General features: G+C 45.1%; 1 protein-coding gene and 1 long non-coding RNA gene across 2 annotated transcripts in view; one reads left to right on the forward strand and one right to left on the reverse strand.

Annotated features, from left to right (window-relative positions):
- Window positions 1-16,710, forward strand: part of TAFA1 (TAFA chemokine like family member 1) — a 324,126-nt gene that overhangs the window by 216,748 nt on the left and 90,668 nt on the right. The gene's annotated exons all lie outside the window — the stretch shown is intronic.
- Window positions 12,188-13,518, reverse strand: LOC310757476. The gene is made up of 2 exons (XR_014545247.1): window positions 13,231-13,518; window positions 12,188-12,318 (listed from the first exon to the last, which is right to left on the reverse strand). It is a non-coding gene; the product is annotated as an uncharacterized lncRNA (long non-coding RNA).

Genomic DNA, 16,710 nt, shown 5'->3' on the forward strand with positions numbered 1-16,710 from the left:
GAGAGGTCAGCATCCTCACACACCCCTACCCATTGAGGGTCTTATTGAGCCTGCTAGGAAATAAAGACAAATTTAATACAAAATCACGGTGAGGCAGGTGTGCTCGGCTCCAGGCTTGAAGGCTATCCATTAGCATGGAGTAATAGCCCCAAGGAACATAAAACAAGTCATCAGCTTCCTAAGCTGTGTCTGTGGTCTGTAAAAAGCCTGCCTTTGTCCAGAACCAGCTGCCTGGTCCAGAACTGACCCTGCCTGCCTGCCTCCAGTCTTTCTCCTCCCTTTGTTCCAGCCTGTGTGTCATGCCTGCAGCATTCAGCATTCTCCATATGCCTGATCAGGATTGGATATGGATTGTCTTCAGAAACCAAGTTTTTTGCAGTGTTCTGGGTTGTTATTGCCATGTTCATTATTTCTGCTCAGTGCAAGGGCAGATTGCTTATCTGGTTTAGCCAATCATCAGAGGAGAGCAACAACGTCGTGAAATTGATAGTTTAGGGATGCAGACTTTAACCAAATACACATACCCCTCTGACAAAAGGCAGATGAATGTTAATGATTTGGATGAAAGAGAACTACAAAGCAAGATTTGGATTCTTGCTCATGACAGATTCCATTTTCACTTATTTGATCACAGATCAAGAAAGGAGTAGCAACAGTATGTTAATCTGATCTTTGGGTACTATCAGAACAGGGACGGCTCTACGTTTCCAGCGGCATTTGGCAATATGCTGTCTGTGACCTGTAGAAAGGAAGTTCTGCTCTGCTCTGCTCTGCCGCACAGATAGAAATGCCTCATTCAGCCATTTGGTTGTTGTTTAGTCATTTAGTCATGTCCGACTCTTCGTGACCCCATGGACCAGAGCACGCCAGGCATTCCTGTCTTCCACTGCCTCCCGCAGTTTGGTCAGACTCATGCTGGTAGCATCGAGAACACTGTCCAACCATCTCGTCCTCTGTCGTCCCCTTCTCCTTGTGCCCTCCATCTTTCCCAACATCAGGGTCTTTTCCAGGGAGTCTTCTCATCTCATGAGGTGGGCAAAATATTGGAGCCACTTGGTAGATTACCACAACCACAGCCACCCGAGCAGGACCAGCAACTGCCATTATTATACAAAGACTGGTTGCAGTAGCAGTGCCTACTCTTGCTTTTAAAAAATTCATTTTTATTGATTTCTAGGATTTTGAGGCTGCTTTTCAGAAAAGCTGTCAGGGCAGCCCACAGCCAGGATAACGCGAGGTTCCTCAGGGTTCAATTTTATCACCTATGTTGTTTAACATTGACATGAAACCGCTGAGTGGGGTTATCCGGAGGTTTGGAGTATGCTGTCAGCAATATGCTGATGGCACACAACTTTACTTCTCCTTTACATCTTCCGTAGAGGCAGTGGAAGTGCTGGACCAGTGTCTTGCCTTGGTAATGGACTGGATGAGAGCCAACAAACTGAAGCTCAATCCAGATAAGACGAGGCACTGTTAGTGGGCAGTTCCCTAGACCGGGTGGATGGAAGGTTGCCTGATGTTGATGGGGTTACACTCCCTCTGAAGGAATGGGTACATAGTTTTGGGGTACTCCTGGATCCTTTGCTGTCACTTGACGCTCAGGTGGACTCGGTGGTGCAGAGTGCCTTCCATCAGCTTCAGCTTGTGGCCCAACTATGCCTCTGTCTGGACAGGGATAGACTAACTACTGTTGTTTATGCTCTGGTAACCTCTAGGTGAGTGTCAGGAGTCCAGTCCCCGGCTTGATAACACAGTCAGTGTAGTTAATTAAAAAGGATGCTTTATTGTCAAAACAAACAGATAGCTCCGGATGGCTTAACACAGCCTCTGCCATCATCAGTCATGATGACCCTTCTGAAGACTGCTTCCCACGTGACCAGAAGCAACTGAACTTTTGCTTCTTACATCTTTCGTTTTGTTTGCTGTCTTGCAACCCTTCCATTCGCTGAGACCTCGAGCTGAGTGGGTCAGCTCCTGCCTCTTCTCCATTCTCTGAGAAGCTGTCTCTTAACTCTTTCCCATCTGTTAGTGCTTCCGGCGAGCCTTGACTGCATTCTAGCCGGCTCTCAGCCATTCCCTTATCAACCGGCATTCCAAGGGGCAGGGGAGTTGGCGCTAGCCAATGCTCATCCTGCATGGTAGTTAACCCTCTCTGTTCCTGGCTACTTTCTTCAGTTGGCTGCAACCCTTGCCTGGGAGCTGACTCATTCATGACAGTCAGATTGCTGTGATGTGTTAAGAACCTTGCTTGATCAGGCCAGTGGGCTTTCTAATCCAGCACAGTAGCCAAACAGGGGCCTTCGGGAAGCCTGCAAGCAGAGTCTGAGTGCAACAGCACTCTCCCCACTTGTGATTCCCAGAAACCAATCTTCAGAGGCATACCTATTTGACAGTGGGAGCAGGGCCTCCAAGTGTCCCTGTTCTCCAGGGACATCCAGGGATTTACAGAAGCAGCCCTGGTTTCTGATTTGATCCTGGAATGTCCTGCTTCTCCTTAGAAGTATATGTTGGAAGTTGCCCAGAGTGGCTGGGGAAACCAAGTCAGATGGGTGGGGTATAAATAGTAGAATAATAATAATAATAATAATAATAATAATAATAATAATAATAATAACAACAACGCAGCAATAGCGTATCCCTATTTTCATCAGAGAAATGTTGGAGATTATGTGGAAGTAGTTCATAGCTATTATGGCTGGCAGCCATTTATAGCTTTATCCTCCATAAATTTCTCTAAGCCTCTTCTGGGAGCAGATTCCACAGTTTGCTATTTGGAGAAGTACTTTCTGTTGTCTGCCCTGAATTTTCCAGCATTTGGTTTCATTGAATCCCAAGTTCTAGTATTCAGAGAGACAGACAGAGAGAGTGAGATCTTGCTATCTACTTTCCTCACACCAAGGACTTCTTGGCTTGAGCCTTGGAGCTGAATCGACCACTTTGTCGGGGACCTAACCCTTAGCAGAGCTTTTACCATCCTCTGAAGTGGGTAAACCCTGGTGCTGAGCAACACTTTGACAGGAAGAATGACTGTAAATGAGTCAAAAGTAGTCAGGGATCAAAATAATGCCATTATTTCACAGATAGCGGAAGCGATTTCCCATCTGCCAAAGTGCATATCAGAAGCTCTTAACTCTAATAATAACCTCTGAACTCTAATAGCCACTTATAAGAGGTTAGCTTTGAGGACGATGAGATTTCTGAGGCTCCGAATCCCAGCTGAACCATCCATGTGTGTGACACAGATTGTGGCCCCAAAACGTATGCTTCCATATGAAAGAAGGAATGGTGATCCTGAGCAATTCCTAAATGATAAATTAGGCCTTGTTCATGGTGTCCTTCGACTGGAAGGAATGGCTTTTAACTGCTTTGTAAGAGAGACAAAGGAGGACCTCATCAGAAGGAATGAGTCATGTTCAGGCAAATGCTAATGGATGAATGGTCCTCTCTTATTTTGTGGCAGAGCCACGAAAGAGCTTTGAAATTAGAAAGCCTTGACCGCTTGGGTAATTTTGAATGATTCTGTTAATAGGCTTGTTCACATGTTAGCTTGTAGATCTATTCTGTGTACTTCTACACATGTGCAAGAGTGGATGTGAAAGAGTGTTGCTTGTATCCAACATAGTGCTATGTGAACTTACAGTCAGCGGAAAAATCTCTGCTTGCACAACAGAACATCCTCCCCTTTTCTGGAACAGATTTGGGGAGGGGTGAGTGGAGCAGGGAGAGAGGAGAGAGGAGAAGTCACGTTGCACAAGTCAAACTCCTTGCACTGATGGGACATGGCAGTTAAACACTGCCCTGTAAACTAGCTGATTTGTGCTGCTCAAATACTGTGTACTCTTGTTGAATGTCCCATTGAAGCAAATGTACAAGTATACGGCGCAATTATTCACATGAGAACACAGATTGTACACTGATTGGGTGGCATTATGCCAGGTCTTACTCAGAGTAGACCCATTCAATGAATAAACATGTCTACATTAGGTCCATTCATTTCCATAGATCTACTCTGAGTAACACTTGGGTGAATGCCAGCCACTGAACAGAATGTGTAAATAAATGCCCCTTGTATTATCCTCTCTCTTTTTTTGCATCTGGCTAATCTGGAGCATTTCCTGCATCATGAGTTACTTACCGTATTTTTCGCCCTATAGGATGCACTTTTCCCCCTCCAAAAATGAAGGGGAAATCTGTGTGCGTCCTATGGGGTGAATGCCGGCTTTCGCTGAAGCTTGGAGAGCGAGGGGGGTCGGTGTGCACCGACCCCTCTTGCTCTCCAGGCTTCAGGAAGCTATCAGCAAGCCTGTGGAGCCCGCGGGAGTTCCCGCAGGGCTCCCTAGGCTGCGGATAGCAGCCTGCTGCCCGGAGAGCGGGGGGGGGGGATAAAAATGTTTTTCTTTATTTCTCCCCCCCAAAAAAAACTAGGTGCGTCCTATGGGCCGGTGCGTCCTATAGGGCGAAAAATACGGTACTAATTTTCAGTAGAAAATGATGGAAGGAGCTGTTCATATTTTTCAAGCTCTAGAAGAGAGTGGATCCTCTTGTCACTTTTCATTTTTATCTTGGAGAATAGTCCTCCTTTCCTCCTCGTGTCTTTTACCTTTAATGTGCTGGGCTTGATCAGCAGATTTAAAATCAAAGCAGTTCCTGTGGCGCCTTAGATTCAAGTTGAAAAATGCAGTTCAGCTGTTTACGCACACCAAAAAATACTGCATTTAGAGTTGGAAATAATAAAAAAAACCAGAATACTGTGGTAACTATAGTAACCTGCTTTTATAAGGCTCCTTGTATTTAGCAGGGTTAACATACTTGACAGAAACAGTAAGTTTTCATTATCATCACTGACAATTGCAAAGATCCCCTTGCCCAAGTAAATAAAGAACCCCCAACTTTTCCATTCATTTAGAGAATATAGATGCAAAGTGTTGTGTGGTGATTGTTTACTATTCCCTCTGGTTCACTTGGAAATACAGCTATTGACTTTAAAGACTTCATAGTATTGGGAAGAGATGCACATGTGTACAACAGGGGAGATATTAATAGCTCACGCTGTGCTTTATGCCCTGATTTTTTCCTTTTCATGCTGGAGTAATATATGTAATCTACACTTGGATACATTTTCCCCCATTCTACAGTTGAGAACTGTGGTGAATGCAGTCAGTGAACACTAGGCTGAATTTTCTGTTTCAATATTTCATGGCATATCAAAAAAGGAAGGAAGGAAGGAAGAAAGGAAGGAAGGAAGGAAGGAAGGAAGGAAGGAAGGAAGGAAACATACAGAGAGGGTTGTATCCAATGTAGCACAAAGGCATGTTCCACATTTTGCTTGTAACTTTCTTGCACAGTCTGTGGCACAACAGGTTTCCACTAGTGCAACTGTTGTGTTGGATTCCCCAGTTACACATTAAAACCCATCCACTAGAGCAGAGATGTCCAACAGGTCAACCGCGATCGACAGGTCGATCCCCTGAAGATCGTGGTCTATCACAGATGATCGCGGGATGCGTTTAGATCTCGTGATTCAAAAAGAAGTTGAAAGAATGTCTCCACCCTCCGCCATCCTCGCTCTTGGCTCTGGTATTTACTGCAAACTCATTAAAAATATTCTGTGGTAATAAAAGAAACCACTCTTTGTGTCTTGTTAAATGAATGTTTGGATTAGGAGTAGCCAACATAGTGGACTTCAGATGATGTGGACTACAACTGCAACCAACCCCAGCCAGTCTGGCTAATGGGGTAAGGATGAAGTGAATTATAGTTCACAATATCAGAAGGAACCATGGAAGATGGAGCAAGCTTGTTTTCTCCTACTCCAGAGGGTAGAACCCGAACCAATGGCTTCGAGTTATGAGAAAGGAGATTTCGACTAAACATCCAGAAGAAGTTCTGATCAACAGGAGTATAGCATCTAGATCAAGGGAAGTAATAGTGCCACTGTATTCTGCTCTGGTCAGACCTCACCTGGAGTACTGTGTCCAGTTCTGGGCACCACAGTTCAAGAAGGACACTGACAAACTGGAACGTGTCCAGAGGAGGGCAACCAAAATGGTCAAAGGCCTGGAAACGGTGCCTTATGAGGAACGGCTAAGGGAGCTGGGCATGTTTAGCCTGGAGAAGAGGAGGTTAAGGGGTGATATGATAGCCATGTTCAAATATATAAAAGGATGTCACATAGAGGAGGGAGAAAGGTTGTTTTCTGCTGCTCCAGAGAAGTGGACACGGAGCAATGGATCCAAACTACAAGAAAGAAGATTCCACCTAAACATTAGGAAGAACTTCCTGACAGTAAGAGCTGTTTGACAGTGGAATTTGCTGCCAAGGAGTGTGGTGGAGTCTCCTTCCTTGGAGGTCTTTAAGCAGAGGCTTGACAACCATATGCCAGGAGTGCTCTGATGGTGTTTCCTGCTTGGCAGGGGGTTGGACTCGATGACCCTTGTGGTCTCTTCCAACTCTATGATTCTATGATTCTATGATTCTATGATTCTATGATTCTATGATTCTATGGTAAGAGCTGTTCAACAGTGGAATGAACTCCCTTGGAAGGTGGTAGGGCTCTCGTTCTGTGGAGGTTTTTAACCAGAGGTTGGATAGCCATTTGTGGGGAGCTGGGGGCACTGTTATACAGTGGTTCCACTCCTTTCTCCTGGGCCATGTCCAGAAAGTGATGTTGGGGGATGAATGTACAAACCCCTGGGCTCTCACTTGTGGGGTGCCTCAGGGCTCCATCCTCTCCCCCATGCTTTTCAACATCTATATGAAGCCACTGGGAGGGATCATCAGGGGGTTTGGCCTGGGTGTTCATCAGTATGTTCACCAGCTCTACCTCTCTTTTAAATCAGAACCAGTGAAGGGCCTGTGTGAATGTCTGGAGGCGGTTGGAGGATGGATAGTGGCTAACAGATTGAGGTTGAATCCTGGCAACATAGAAGTACTGTTTTGGGGGGACAGGGGGCAGGCAGGTGTGGGGGACTCCCTTGTCCTGAATGGAGTAACTGTGCCCCTGAAGGACCAGGTGGGCAGCCTGGGAGTCATTCTGGACTGACAGCTGTCCATGGAGGCACAGGTCAATTCTGCATCCAGGGCAGCTGTCTACCAGCTCCATCTGGTATGGCAGCTGAGACCCTCCCTACCTGCACACTGTCTCGCCAGAGTGGTGCATGCTCTGGTTATCTCCTGCTTGGACTACTGCAATGTACTCTGTGTGGGGCTACCTATGAAGGCGACTTGGAAACTGCAACTAATCCAGAATTCGGCAGCTAGACTGTTGACCAGGAGTGACCACTTGGACCATATAACACCAGTCCTAAAGGATCTTCATTGGCTCCCAGTGTATTTCTGAGCAGAATTCAAAGTGTTAGTGTTGCTGACCTTTAAAGCCCTAAATGGGCTCAGCCCAGTATACCTGAAGGAGCGCCTCCACCCCCATTGCTCAGCCTGGACACTGAGGTCCTCCTCCGAGGGTCTTCTGCTGGTTCCCTCACTGTGAGAAGTGAAGTTACAGGGAACCAGGCAGAGGGCCTTCTCTGTGGTGGCGCCCTCCCTGTGGAACTGACTTTCAGAAGACATCTGAAGACAACTTTGTTTAGGGAAGTCTTTAAGGACTGATGTTTTTATTATGTTTTCAGATATGTTGTAAGCTGCCCAGAGTGGCTGGCGAAACCCAGTCAGATGGGTGGGGTATTATTATAATAATAATAATACTAATAATAATAATAATAGTCATGAATGCTTTAGCTGAGATTACTGCAGTGCAGAGGGCTGAACGAGATGGTCCTTGGGATCCCTTCCAAATCTATGATTCTTATTCTATTCTTAGCTATGAGGAGAATCTGCAACCCAGCTTATTTGGTACATTTAAAACAGATGCAGTCCATCCGGCTGTATCCTAATAAAATAGGAGGCAGCTAAAGAGTTAGAGTTTTGAAAAACAGCTATGTTTGCAGAGATGCTTTTCCTCTTTCATTAGCATGTAACTCCCATCAGGTTAGGGCATAGCAGACATATAAGCAAAAATGTAAAACATTTCTATAAATAAAAGCTTGCAAACAATAAAAAAAACTTAGCAAGGCAATAACAGATACAGCATCTTGCCCATCATAATAAAGAATATAAGTGGAAATGTGTCCTTTAATTCAATAATAAATAAAAAGTCATACATTTAAGTCAAATGGTGCTTGGTACTTTTCTTTCAAATGCAGTGACTGCAGGTTACCATGGTTACAGAGAACCGTAGTGTTCTCTTTTGGTATAACTGCTGAATATTTGTAGACAAAGCACTGAAATGTATCTTCCACACCCGCTCTGGTGTCTGTCTAGAAGTTACCACACTAGCTGGGAATTTGAATAATTGGCTCACCATATTCAATGTGAAGTTTTCTCAGTGAGCACCAAGACTGAACAGAAGAGTGAGTTGTAAAAATGAGTCTGAATTAGTGATGGGCACATTGCCTCAGAATAAGATGAGCTAATCCATCTTCCTACCCCCAAAACTGAGAAAACACTCAGCTGCTTCTGAGCCAATCTGTGTCGATTTGTTGCAGCTTCCGCAGCTCCCCAGCACCTTCTCTGGAGCCTCTCAATCTTCTCCCACCACTCTAGCATCCATTTCTGAGCCTGCCTCCCATCTACCACCTTCCAAATATCTTCTTCTCCCCCACCTGTTCACTTAAAATATAAGAGCCCTCCTACGTCACACCAAAGGCCCATCTAGTCTAGCATTCAGTTCTCGTGATGGCTCACCAGACACCTTTGGGAAGCCCACAAGCTGACCCCAAGTGTGAATCCCCTTCCCACACTCATGATACCCAGAAGCGGGTATTCAGAGGCGGGTGGCATTGTGGTCTAAACCACTGAGCCTCTTGGGTTTGCCGATCAGAAGGTTGGCGGTTCGAATCCCCGCGATGGGGTGAGCTCCCGTTGCTCGGTCCCTGCTCCTGCCAACCTAGCAGTTCGAAAGCATGCCAGTGCAAGTAGATAAATAGGTACCGCTGCGGCAGGAAGGTAAACGGTGTTTCCGTGCTCTCTGGCTTCCGCCATGGTGTTCTGTTGCACAAGAAGCAGTTTAGTCATGCTGACCACATGACCCGGAAAGCTGTGTGTGGACAAACGCCGGTTCCCTCAGCCTGAAGTGAGATGAGTGCCGCACAACCCCTTTCACTGGACTTAACCGTCCAGGGGTCCTTTATTCAGAGGCATATTGCCTCAGACAGTGAAGGCAGAACGCACCATGTTATATGTACAGAAATGGAAAGAAGTGAAGGTTCCAATGAAGGAGGAATGGCTTTTAAAAGTAATGGACTATGCAGGAACGTCAAAGCTGACAGCAATATCAAGAGATCAAAACGATGAACTTTCTACAGAAGAATGGAGGCTTCTCCATTGGACTATTTGAAAAAGTACCGTAATCAAATGAAATCGTGGGCAGGATTCGGGACAGGAGCAGCAGAAGAAAAAGGATAAAGTAATTTTATTAGAGGGATTTTTGTAATAGCTAAGAGTTTGATATATAATGCAGTAGAAAGGGGTTTGAACAAAAACGCTGTGGGGAGGGGGGGGGCGAGAAGTCAATATATGAAATAATGTAATTAATTGATTTGGAGCCAATTTGTGAAACTTTGGAAAAATCTAATGAAAAATTAAAATGGGGAAAAGGCAAAACACAACCATCAGGACTAGTAGACGCTCGTAGGTTTGTTTGTCTAATCTGCCTACCTCAAGGCTGCAGCTACTAGTGTCAGTATGGATGTGTAGATTTTTGCACACCTTATGTGATGTGACTCAGCACAAGGAGCTTTCTGTATTCCTATTTTACAAACCCCTGGTTCATGTTCCCCCTTCTCATTGCCTAGTTCCGATTTATTTACTGCCACCCCAAGATTTTGTGTAAATCAAGCATATCTCTTTCCATTTCTTTAAGAGCCCTGTGCTGGAAAACAGGAGAGAAGCACTGCGCAAAAGTCTCTGCCTGCCCTCTAGGCCCATTCTGAACATCATTAGGCCTAAATGACCACTTGGTTAGTTTTCTAATCGCTTAGAATTTTTCTGTCAAACTAGATTAGCCTTTACTCGAGCCCTATTAGATTTCAGTTTCCTTTTGCTTGGGATATACTTAGCTCTCCCACTGTTTTTCTCAACTGTTTTAACTGTCCAAAATCTCTCCTCCCAGCTGATCAATATTCTGCCCATTACAGACCCGTGTTCCTCTATTTAAGCACAGTTAGCCAAGTGCATGCTCCTTCATATGTACAAGTATGGCTAAGGGATCCATTAGCTGGTTTCTAGAGACGCATTGAAGGGATGTTCTGCTTTTCCTTGGCTAAAGATCTATACTGGTTACTTGTCTCGGATGTGCATGAGAGGATGCTGGACAGCAGCAACCCTTGAGCCATTGCTAGGTTGCCAGGAAGCATCAGGAACCATCTTCACTGCTGCATACAAATGCAAGTGATTTCAAGCTGTTGTCCTCCTCCCGAGTCCCACCAAGCCCAGCTGAGGAATATTAACCACACAGACTGGCCTACACTGGCTGAGTGGCACTTTCCCCTCATATGACTGTAGGGCAGCAAATATCAGCTTCCAAAAAAAAATGCTGCCCAGGCTCATATCTTGGTTGTACGCCTGCTTTTGCTGGAAGTGCCCCAGTTTTGGATCACCACTTCTGCCATCTTGCTATTTCCATTAAACTTGTCTCATCTTTGTTTCACACCATCCTTTGCTGATGTCTGCTGGTCTCCATTGTTGCATATACAGTGGTACCTCGGGTTACAGACACTTCAGGTTACAGATGCTTCAGGTTACAGACTCCGCTAACCCAGAAATAGTGCTTCAGGTTAAGAACTTTGCTTCAGGATGAGAACAGAAATCGTGCTCCAGCGGCACGGCGGTAGCGGGAGGCCCCATTAGCTAAAGTGGTGTTTCAGGTTAAGAACAGTTTCAGGTTAAGAATGGACCTCCAGAACGAATTAAGTTCTTAACCCGAGGTAGCACTGTACCCACTTGCTGAATTGCTGACCACCTTGGCCATATAACTGTCTTCTTGGTCAAACTTGATTTCCTTCATGACTTGCCTTGTCTTGGCTTGGCAGCCTGAGTCATTTGATGTTACTGCTTTGCATGGACCTAATGTTGTCATGGTAGCTATGTAGTATAAGTTGCCTCAGAAAATCGGATGAATACCTACAACAACCTTCACAACCTGGTGCCCTGTTTTGGACTACAACTCCCATCAGCCCCAGCCAGCATGGTCACCGGTCAGGGATCATACGAAGTACAAAGCTTCTAGAGGAAACCAGAGGTATCACAGTCCTGAGCCATTTAAGGCTTTATGGGTCAGAACCAGCACTCTTAATTGGGCCTAGAAGCTAAGTGGCAGCCAGCTAAGGTTGCTTTGTTCAAACATTTTGCCACAGTGAGCAACGTGGCCAATGAATTCTGCACCAGCTGAAGTTTCTGAACTGACTGAAGAGAAAGCCCCACGTGTTGCACTAATCTAACCTCGAGCTCACCAGAGCATAGAAAACAGTAGTTAGGCTATGCCTGTCCAGAGAGAGGCACAGCTTGGCCACCAACTGAAGCTGATGGAAGGCCCTGCATGCCACCAAGGCCATCTGAGCCTCAAGCAACAACATTTGTTCTACCACTGAGCTACATGATTCAATTGAAACTGTTCTCTGTTTGTGGCTCATTGAGTTCTGGACATCAGTTAATCTGTATGGTGACCAATTGATGTCTCCTAATCCCATATACATATGCTAAGCATTCTTTTCTGCCCTGCTCCTGCAAATATAGGGACGCGGGTGGCGCTGTGGGTTAAACCACAGAGCCTAGGACTTGCCGATCAGAAGGTCGGCGGTTTGAATCCCCGTGACAGGTGAGCTCCCGTTGCTCGGTCCCTGCTCCTGCCAACCTAGCAGTTTGAAAGCACGTCAAAGTGCAAGTAGATAAATAGGTACCGCTCCAGCGGGAAGGTAAATGGCGTTTCCGTGTGCTGCTCTGGTTCGCCAGAAGCGGCTTCGTCATGCTGGCCACATGACCCGGAAGCTGTCTGTGGACAAACGCTGGCTCCCTCGGCCTATAGAGCGAGATGAGCGCGCAACCCCACAGTCGGTCACGACTGGATCTAATGGTCAGGGGTCCCTTTACCTTTACTTGCAAATATTTCTAAAACTGATAGGCTTGCATTGTCCTATTTGCCTTTGTAAAATCTCTTTAGGTCCAAAGGGGGGGGGGGAGAGATGCAGCATAAATCATTAATTTATTTTTCAGTTGATCTGCAGTATCCTTAGGTTCCACATATATTTTTCACGAAAGTCAATAGTCCTTAAAAAAAAATAAAAATCTTGTTACATTTCCTTTGCTGGCAACCTTTGGACCTCCTTATAATTATTTCTATTACATTTGCAAAGTGAACTGCCAGAGTCGATTACATATATCTTAATATTTGGAAAGGGGGTGGGGGGGAAGTGCTAGAGCAGGAAGAGCCAGAAATAAATCATTTAGAACTCTACATGCCTTCAACGTTTTGAAAGCCAATGAGACACTTTGCCGTCCTTTGCTATTAAGACAGAAATAAGTGCCATGAGAGGGATGTGGGGTAGGGAAGATCTCCCATCCTAGTGGCTAACCAAAAGTGGCAAAATGACAACTGCATCCATGATCTCCCATGCCCAGCTGAATGGTGATGTCTCGGGAATCTCCCGCGTTTCAACTCTGAAGCTGCCATAGATTAGATGTGGTAGTTTTCTGCATCCCTAGGCTACAAATAAATTCAATTTCTTGCCTCCTCTGAAAAAGGAGATAGGCTTCTTTTTCTAAAAACCTGATAAAAGTCTTGCAGAAAACAAGTCATGCTAGCACAGAAGGCAGACACCATCCTCATTGCCACACACTTCTAGGCAGCCATAATCCATTAGTTGCAGATTTCCATTTGCTATATATCTTTATTTTGGGAGTGTTTTTCACAGGAAGAGGCATTCTTTCTTTTGCACACAATTTCCAGAATTGGTTAAGGATTCAATAAACCCGTTAGTCAAATAAGTCTCTCTTTTAATTCCTAAAACATAAATTCTATTGAATTGTGCAAAGCAATAAATGGCCGTGATCGTATAGCGGTTAGTACTCTGCGTTGTGTAGCAATAAATATAAACAAGGGAAATTTCCTGACTATGTATATATTGTCTTGTCCTGTAACTCTTCAAAGATATCTAAGGCTGCAATCTCAAGCCTACTTACCTGGGAGTAAGCTCCATTGAATTTAACTGGACTTTCTTCTGAGTAGACAAGGTTAGGTTTGTGCTATAAGGATCACATATGAACCTAATAATTAAGAAGGGGAGAATTAACTAGCAGAGCAGGATGATAGCAAGTATCGTGGTGTGGAATATGAAGACTTGAGGTGCCATTAGCCATGGCTTCCCCCTAAAGAATTCTGGGAAGTGTAGTTTAAGGGAATTGAGAGCTGTGAGGAGACCCCTGTTCCTCACACAAAGCTAGAATTCCCAGAGTGGCTTAACAGTCCTGCGGAACTCTGGGAACTCCCACTAAGTTGCCTCTGTTTCCTTAGTGACCATGTCCTTTTGTGACACCCTGGGCACTTCATGGCCAATGGCAGGAACTGGGGAGGCACCAGCGCAGCACCTGACAATGGTGGGGGCATTTCAGCAGTAATAGTTTACCTGACTGAGATGCCAGACCAAGCAAAGTGAGAACAAACTAGGAGATTTCATACATTTGAAGTGGCGAAGAGGGTGTGTGTGCATGAACCCATGGCACATATCTCACCTGCAAAACATTGCTTTGAAGATCACATGGCACAATCTCTGAATTGAGCCTAAGCCTAACATAACTGAAATTTAAACTCCCAAATGCTTTCCGCTTCTCTTTAAAATCTTGCTGAAAATAAGATTTCTGTGTCTTAATTGTAATACAGAAAAGTGTCTCTTATTCTTCCTCTTCTTGAGATAGCAAGGTAATTTCCAGAGGATTATGATTGTCTCAGACATTCACGTCTCAAATATTTAATCTGAAAGGGAAATTCCCAGCGTACCTCTCCCATCATTTCTCAGTTCTGTAGAGTGAAAGCTTCAACTTTATATGATCTGATATTACTTCCATTATTGGAATTATGCTGTAGGCAAATATCCTTCAAGCTGCAAAATCCGCTTCCCTTGTGTTCACCGATTTAAACCCCACAAAGGTCCAATCTGCACTTTACACTGAGAGCTGGGGATGCCTTGTAATCTGCTGAGATTTTCAGAAACCAATAATGATATCTCATATTGTCTGAGTCTGTAAGACAAAAAGAGAGAGCTATTCTGAAAAGTTAAAGTATATCACAAAAATGTTAAAAACGAGTTTGCCTGTGATTTGAAAGTTGCACTGAGAAAAGTCATGATGCATCAGAGCTGAATACTAATGTTACAGTGGCTTGACGTTTATTTATTTGTTTAATTTCTATCCCACCTTTACTCCAAGGTACTCTAGGTTCTCACTCTCCCCATTTTATCCTCATAACACCTCTGTGACATAGGTTAGGTTGAGAGATTGTGTCTGACCCAAGGCCATGCGGTGAGCTTCATGGCTGAGAGGGGATTTGAACTCTGGCCTCCCAGGTCCTAGTCTGTTACTCTAACCACTGCACAACACTAGCTCCCAATATTTTGATACTTTAGACCCCTGCCCCTCCCCTGCCCCAAAGTACATTGTTTTGGGCTGCTGGGAAAGCTCCTAGACCAGCCTTCGGCAGCCTGGTAGTCTGCAGAATTTGAAGGACTACAATGCCCATCATTCCTCATTGTAACACCAAGGTCGCCAGTTCAAACCCCATATGGGACCTAGGTTATCTTCAGGGTCCCTTCCAACACCACAATTCTATGACTCTATGATTGGCCATACTGGATGTCAAAGCTCTGTCAAGGCTTCGGGAAAGCTATTCCTCCCCTGGTTGCAGCAAGAGCAGAGAAAACAAGGTCCTAATGGCAAGAGGCAAAATAACACAACAAGCCTTAACAATGGCGTTGCTCCAAACTGGGCTCCTCCTTCCTAGCAACAGCATCTTCCCTTATGGTGCCCCCCCCCCTGATCAAATATTTCTGATTCTGTTGTTCCTGCACTGTTAACAAACGCCGAGTCCTGGGAGAAGGGGAATCAGAAATACTTTCCAGTGACAACGTGTCATCTGGCTGCCCTGCTGCAGCCCCTCCCCCCCTTCTTCTATCACTGCCCAACTTCTCTGTTCGACTATCTCTGAGTTATGACTTTCCTCAAACCCCTCAAAGCCCTGTTGTAAATCAAGGCTGCCTCTCTCTTCTCCTGCAACTGCCTCCCTCTTCTCCACCATTCCTCCTCCTCCATCTTGCCCTCTTGAGTCCAATCCTTGACACTGGTTGAGGTTGATGAGAGTTGTAGTCCAGAACATCTGTCAGGCACTGGGTTGAGGAAGTCTACCCTAGACTGTTGCCTGCCCCAAAGCAAATTACAAAGGCCAAAGCTGCTTAGTTTAGTCAGCAGTACAAGTACCTTTGGACAACTATATAAACTAGAGGTGGCTAAGCTGTGGCCTTCTAGATGTTCTTAGACTCCAGCTCCCATCAGCCCCAGCCAGGATGGCCAATGCTTGAGGCTAATGAAGTTGTGGAGGTTCACAGGTCCCACAGCGCTGAGACTGGAGAGAAAGCTTTGCCTGGTGCCTTTTAAAGAGTGAGCAGGTGCTAAGCACCACAGTGTGAAGTGATGATAACTTATATCCTGTCTTAGTGCTGTGGTGCTTAGCGCTAAGATCAGAGATAAGGTTTTGTGGTTTTATATTGTAAAGTACCCTGCGATCTTTGGATGAAGGGTGTGTAGAAATTTAATTAATAGATGATAATATTAATAACAGCAGCACCCCTTTCCTCTCACCCAACCACTTAGTTATTGTATTAGAGATAACAAATCTTCCTGCTTGATGTCAGATGATGAAGAAGAAGAGTTTGGATTTGATATCCCGCTTTATCACTACCCGAAGGAGTCTCAAAGCAGTTAACATTCTCCTTTCCCTTCCTCCCCCACAACAAACACTCTGTGAGGTGAGTGGGGCTGAGAGACTTCAGAGAAGTGTGACCAGCCCAAGGTCACCCAGCAGCTGCATGTGGAAGAGCGGAGACGCGAACCCGGTTTGCCAGATTATGAATCTACCTCTCTTAACCACTACACCACACTGGCTCTCAGTGTGGCATGGTTTTCCCCCAAATGGCTTCATGGACCAAATTCAGAGGCCTACTGAAGCTAATTAGGTATGTGGACTGGAGGTTCTCACTGCCTGGATAAGCCATTTTCTAGAATGGAAATACAATTATGGAAAAGTTTTACCCACTGTCAGACATCTTACTGCTTATGTACAGACCTCTGATTGATTCCCCAACTCCACCCTTACTGTGCCTCCATGCACCTTTAGATGAAAAAAAGGTTTCACACCCCTGCCTTACTTATCAGAGGTTGAAAACAGTGCTTCCCCCCCTCCCCTAGAAAATTAGGTGCTGGTACTCGCCATGAAGTGGTTACAGTAAGTGCCACACTTTTTAACAACAACAAAAAGAGGTGCTGGTACTATGTACCCTTGAGTTCCCCCTGAAAAAAGCACTGGTCGGAACAAGGGTATGAGGCCCCTGACCTGGTCACAGTCTTGTCTACTTTTGTAAGACATAATGTATTGCTACTCAAATTATAGCAATT

This window comes from Podarcis filfolensis (assembly GCF_964270895.1).
Source record: "Podarcis filfolensis genome assembly, chromosome: 2".
In the NCBI taxonomy this organism is placed as follows: Eukaryota; Metazoa; Chordata; class Lepidosauria; order Squamata; family Lacertidae; genus Podarcis; species Podarcis filfolensis.